Source organism: Montipora capricornis, chromosome 2 (genome assembly GCF_036669925.1).
Source record: "Montipora capricornis isolate CH-2021 chromosome 2, ASM3666992v2, whole genome shotgun sequence".
NCBI classification, from domain to species: domain Eukaryota; kingdom Metazoa; phylum Cnidaria; class Anthozoa; order Scleractinia; family Acroporidae; genus Montipora; species Montipora capricornis.
In genome coordinates this window covers 29,782,008-29,788,806 of record NC_090884.1, presented here as the reverse complement: position 1 = coordinate 29,788,806, position 6,799 = coordinate 29,782,008, and the positions used below count along the sequence as shown (strand labels likewise).

Below are 6,799 nucleotides of genomic sequence, written 5' to 3'. Positions count from 1 at the left end.
AGATTTGGTCCAATGGTCAACAACGAGAAGCTGTTGAGATTTACAGTAAGCCAACATGTTTTTTGTTGACTAATATAGAAATTACCTAGTATGTAACTATGTAAACAGTCATCTGCATTAATTATTACATGTATACAGTATTCACATAGTTTTCTTCTTAAGACCTGATCCATTTTTGTAGAGATTTACTGTGCAAATCCAAAAACCATGAAAACTTTGATTTGACTTTGACATTTCCCATTGTGCAGCAACCAATCAGAAGTGACGCAAAACCTCAAACTAATTATATTACCATTACTGTTTGTGGTTTAATTTATTATTCTTGTGCATGTAATTTAACCACATTGACCTCTTAGTGTTCACAATTTTTGGATTTTCATAGTAATACTTCTAGTGATTAAAAATTTTTTTGGAGAACATTTTTCATTATATTCAAGCTAGATAGATAGATAGACTGTGTTTATTAAGAAAAACACTGCAGTTAAAAAACTGAATTGCGCCTCTTTACAAGTAAGAAATATAAGAAATGATTTAAAACTATTACAATTATAAAATTACAAAGCAAGTACTCTCAGAAATTACTTAAATGCTTACCTCGCACTCTTAACAATGAATGAATTTGCAAATCTATTTGTCTTTACAAGAGGCGTGGCAAACCTCCTCTGCCTTCTCAGCTCATATGAGATAGAAACTGGGGAAGGCAGGAGGCTGGTAATCTTACTACGTGGATCATTAACAATAGAATTAAACAGGTGTTCTGTTAACTTTTCCTGGTGGGCCCTGATGGACTCAAGCCCTGCTAACCGAAGGGCGTCCGAGTAGTGCACCCTGGGAAAAATGCATGATAGGACTCTCCTTTGCACTCTTTCGAGCTCAACTTGTAGATACTTTGGTAAACTGTAATGGAAAACAGGACAAGCGTAATCTAGTGAAGACCTGATACATGCGCAAAAATATGTTACAAGATCTGAAGTAGGAACGTGCGCACGCTTAAGTTGAATAAGAAAGTACAGTTTCTTAGACGCTTTTTTAACAAGTTCTTCTATATGGTCGTTCCATGTTAGCGTATCATTGATTGTCAAGCTGAGTAGCTTTGTGCTCTGTATGGTTTTGATAGGAGTTCCGTCTATGCAAACCCTAGGGAGTTGCGGGGAGTCACGACTGAAGGATATAACTAACTCTTTAGTCTTCTCGCCATTAAGCTGGAACAAATTTTCCTTGGACCAAACGTAGATTGCATCTACTGCTTCTTGTGACTTGCTCTGTTGGCCTTTAGGTATGTTCTCTGATACCGTAGTATCATCAACATATTTCCACATGTTGAAGATACTTGGGACAGTCAAGTCATTAATCATCATTAGTAATCGTCTGTGGCACTCCAGACGGCACTGTGCCCCACTCTGAAACGCAGTCCTTCCGAAGTTTGACTCTTTGAGATCTTCCTGAAAGGAAGTCAATCACCCAGTTGATTACACTATTAGGAATATTGACCTGCTTCAGTTTGTTGACCAAACTCTTGTGGTCTATGAGGTCAAAGACCTTTCGATAATCAAAGAGGAGGACACGCACAAAAGTACCATTACCATCCGTTGCTTCGAGCCACTTATGATTCATACTAATGAGTGAATCCGCAATTTTCCACATTGAGGGTAGTTTTTGCTCACTGTATGAGGTGTTCAAGATATTTTGAACGGGAGTAACTAGGATTTCGGCGTACTCCTTTAACACCCAGTTGGAAAGGCCATCCGGGCCAGAAGCTTTATGCTTATTCAGGTGAAGTAGGTTGTTGTATACTCTTTGCACAGACACCTCTAAGAACTCCGGATTCTCTTCTAGGGGCAATTGTAGGGCCGCACGCTCGCTGTCGATGGGCTAGTAAGGTTAAAGTGGCTCCAGTAATGCATGGTTGATGGCATTAGCAACTTCTGTTGGAGACAAGTTGTTATACTCAGGAACATTGAGGGAGGAAAATAGTGACGAATTTTGCTTTTTTGATCCACAGAGCTTATTCACTTTGCTCCACCACTGGCGCGGGTTGACAACTTTAAGATCTTTCACCTTAGAAGTGTAATACTTTGCTTTACATCGTTTCCTTTCTTTATTTACTGCATTACGATAGTACTTGTACATCAGGCCTGAATTACTGGCGTGAAAAGCTTGCTGGCGCATGCGTATTAGCTCCTTCAGCTTGACCGAGGGGCGTCCTTTGGGTAGACTTGGATCGTTCCCTCATGCCAATTTCAATCACTTCATTAAAGACATGGAGTTTTTCCTCACAGGTAGGCTGACTGATGACAACAGACCAAGGCACACCTTATTGCTGTCTCTAATGTCCCTGATGGTAATGGACTTCCGAGTGTGTTGGTTGGGTACTCTCTTCCTTGGCTGGACGATAACTGTACAATGGTCTGAAAGGCCAAAGGGAGGACAACATTCAGGAGTCGAGAAATGGTCGCCCAAGTTGGTTAAAACCAGGTCAAGCGTTGCATCGCCTCTTGTTGGAAATTTCACAAGTTGTTTCAGTTTGAAAAGACACTGCAAGCGACCAGTATTCAAGCGGTTAAAATTGCCGGTAATAATTAGGCCGCAGTTAGGAAACATGGTTCCTGCTGCTTTCAAACTGTCAAATAGATGATTGAGTAGCTTCTGACCAACGTACTCTGCCGGGGTAGGAAACAACAGCTAAAATCACACACGAAAAACCGCGAGGAGATCTTGAGGGCATCAGTTTGACCAAAATAATTTCATGGTCGATGCAGCATGTTAAGGTTTCCACAAGTTCGTATTTTATGTCCTCTTTGATATAAACACACACTCCTCCGTGGTCGAGTGAAGAGCGGTCTTTCCGCATGATATTGTAGCCCTCAATGTTTACAACCGAGTCGCTAATGTGTTCTTTAAGCCACAATACATCCGATTTGAACATTTTGCCGTAGAAGAAGTTCTTGGACCTCACTCAGCTTTGGTGTAAGAGACATAGGATTGGACAGTATAATTGATGGAACAAAATGACAGCCGACCATGGGTTGGACTTGGTGTTTCTTTGCTGGAGTAGGAATCAAATTATTCAAATTTGCCCTCCGAGATGAGTTTGAGTAATTTGCATATGAAACTCGCGGCGAATTGAGCACAGGAATGTTGATTATTTTCTTTAATTCTTCAGCTTTGGTTTTCAAACCAGCTCTCCTGCCTCTAGGCCGACGACTTGGTACTTGAGAAGAGATGGTTTCAGCCCTCATACCGTGACAAGAGGTCAAATTCTTGATTCAAAACCTGCTTTGATGGTGACGGTTGAGCGGTTTCAGTTGGACAACAACAGAAAACACCAAAATATACCTAGAACCGAAACTCGAAGACAGCAACGAGAGAGAACTAGCAGCTGCAACACTGCGATCTATTGCACTCAATTACAGCGAACGTAAAGGTCCAACACCACCGAAAGCAATGCTGAGAGCAATAAGTCAACTTAAGAAGAGGGATGACATTGTTATCACAAAGCCGGATAAAGGCTCAGGCGTGGTTATAATGGATAAATCTGACTACGTACGTCTGTTGAAAGAATCATCTATTAATGACGAAGAAAAATTTGCACCAGTAAGCCTTGAGAGACCAAGAACACGAGGTAGACCTCCGAAATTTTACCATCCATTACTCCAAAAGGAGAAGGAGTTGACGTCGACTGTACAAAAGATCCTACCCAAAAACATCGCCGACTCAGTAGTCCAAAAGGGTTCCAGGCTCGCACATCTGTACGGTCTTCCTAAAACCCACAAGAAGAAGTTAGCCATGCGTCCCATCTTATCTGCCACAGGAACATACAATTATAAACTTGCCAAGTGGCTGGACGAAAAGCTAAAGCCCTTGTCCGTCAACGACCATACCGTCGGTGACATTTTTGTTTTTGCTGACGAACTCCGTGAAATGAAAATCAAAGAGCATGATGTTTTGGTGTCGTATGATGTGTCATCACTCTTTACTAATGTTCCTGTGGACGAAACCATTGAGAGTATTGCAGAGAGAGCCTTTGAGAACGACTGGTTCAACAAAGAACACGATCTTAATATCACGAAGCAGGCCCTGATAGAACTGTTAAGAATCGCCACCAAAAATCAGCTTTTCCAGTTTGAAGGAAACTTGTACGAACAAGTGGACGGTGTGGCAATGGGCTCGCCGCTGGGGCCTCTCATGGCAAATGCCTTCATGTGTAACATTGAGAAACAGCTGGAAACAGAAAACAAGATGCCCGCCTTTTACAAGCGCTATGTTGATGACACCCTTAGCGCAATGCCTGATGTTGAAGCAGCTATAGATTTCTTAACGACACTAAACAACAGTCACCCTTCTATTGATTTCACAATGGAGCTCGAAGAAAATGGCAGACTACCCTTTCTTGGAATGAACGTAATCAGGAATGGATGCTACCTGAACACAACGGTGTACCGAAAACCAACTGACACCTGACTGTTGTTACATTATCACAGCCACGTTGACGCGAGATATAAACGGTCACTGATAAATACCATGCTTAACCGTGCGTTTAAGCTCTCGTCTACATGGAAGGCCTTTCACGAGGAATGTGAACGCCTCAAAGAGATCTTTTCCCGTCTGTGTTATCCTGAAGATCATGTGCAGTCCACCATCCGCCTTTTCGTTGATTCAAAAGTTTCCGAGGAATCACGCACCCACGTTGATGAGAAGCGTGGGGACCCAATCAGAGTCGTGTTGCCCTTCAAGGACCAAAAATCTGCGAACGCCGTGCGGAGACAACTTGCCGACCTAAGCCGTAAGATCAGTGCGGATATTACCCCTGTCTACACGAGCAAAAAGATCAAAGAAGAGATCCGGGTCCGTGAAGAGAAGCCACCCCTTGTAAGCCAACAGTGCGTTGTGTACCAATTCAAGTGTGACCTGTGCGACGCAGGTTATGTCGGATATACCTGCCGGCACCTTCACCAGCGCATTGAAGAGCACAAAGGGGCAACCATCGGCAACCATCTGAGAGAGAAACATGCATTGGAACCTAACAACATCGCAAAGAGTTTTAGAATCCTGAGAAAGTGCCAGAACAAGTTTGATTGTCTTGTTTTTGAAATGTTTTTTATAAAAGAACTGAAACCATCGCTAAACAAACAGTGTGACTCTATCCGCGCCAAATTATTTGTTTAGAACAGTTCTTGTAATTAATTATTTTTTGTCTATTGTTTTTCTCTAGCTACCGTTCATTACTCCATATATTTTTTAGCACTTTTTACACTTTTGTACATATTTTTATCACATTTCGGCGTTCGCCGCATTTTATTCTAGTTTTTACATATTTATGCTAATTCTTAGAACTTTTATTCTCACTTGAAAATGACCTCCGAGGGGTCGAAACGTCGTGACTTTTTATTGTTAGTTTTTATTACAAAATCTATATCTAAAAGACTTCTGATTAAGATTTTGATGATTTACTTCCAATATTTTTTTGTAGCTTATTGTTCCTATTTCTTCAATGTAGGGAAATTTTGAGGCCTCATATGATTTCCAAGTGTTCCTGAAGAGGTTGAAAGAGTGGGAATCTGCTAGGCATGGGGCAGCAGAAGATACCCCAGTTGCTACCCTGGGGGGGTGAATAATTTATTGTCAGTAATGAGGGTCTGCACAACAAGGGAAGTGCTGTTTTCCCTTGTAACCTTCAAGAGGTGACCCAAAGCATGGAACTCTTCAAATTGAACTTTGAGGGCATCTCCCTTGCCCTAGGAGTTGTTGGATTTGATGATAAGGTACATGACCTGCCTTCCTGTGTGTTTGTAATAAGCATTAATTCCTACACATCTTCATCTTATTTTGATGGATGTTAAGTGGCTTGTAAAATGACAGTGACAAATTCTTCCTTTCTTTCACAAACTACTACTGTGACCATAAGGCACTTTAAAAGGAGAATCTTCAGCTGAACAGAAGTTAGATGAAGCTTTTTCTCATTCCACTTTGTCATTAAATGTAACACCACATTAAGTTCTGAAGAATTGTGATAACCAACCACCAAAATTTATTACTTCCTCCCCCCAAAAAAAGTTGTTCTGTGTATAACCCAAGTGCTGTTAATACTCCGGTTACTTTCAGATATTTCCATGTATGTTAAATGTGTTTCCTATTGTACATTGTCTGTTGAAAGTCACCCACAAAGTCCAATGAATCAAAGGTTTCTGTTGATAATAATAATTATTGTCTTATTGCTGTTTTCAACGTCTTTTAGGGACAGCTGGAAGTAGAAGGAAAATGTAGTGAAATAGTTAAGCTGCTTTCCAGACTAAACTTCACAGCCCTGAGCTCATTTAACTGTGTCATTATGTGTCTGAAACATTTAGCATGGAAGGTGCAAGCGAGACCCAACAGGGTTTTATCTATCATAAACAACTGAAAAGTAGGCAAGGTGAGAGAATAGGCCATTTTGTTCATCAAAAGTAATAATATACATGAAATCAATTGCTCACCGCGCACTGGTGGCTCAGTTGGTTGCGTACCGGGCTGTCGTGCGGGAGGTCGCGGGTTTGAACCCTGGCCGGACCAATACTCAGGGTCTTTAAATAACTGAAGAGAAAGTGCTGCCTTTGTAATTACATCTGCAAATGGCTAGACTCTCTCGTCTTCTCAGATAAGGACAATAAACCGTTCGCCCCCGTCTCACAACCTTTCAATGTTCATAACCCTGTGGGATGTAAAAGAACCCACACACCATTTGCAAAGAGTAGAGTAGACGAATATGCAGAAGTTCCCGGTGTTGTGGTCAGGCCTTATTTCATTCATTCATATGGGTTGG

At 41.4% G+C, this 6,799-nt stretch overlaps 1 pseudogene; it reads left to right on the top strand.

The window, feature by feature from the left end:
* Window positions 1-3,393: 3,393 nt before the first annotated feature.
* Window positions 3,394-5,230, top strand: LOC138039283 (uncharacterized; annotated as a pseudogene).
* Window positions 5,231-6,799: the final 1,569 nt, after the last annotated feature.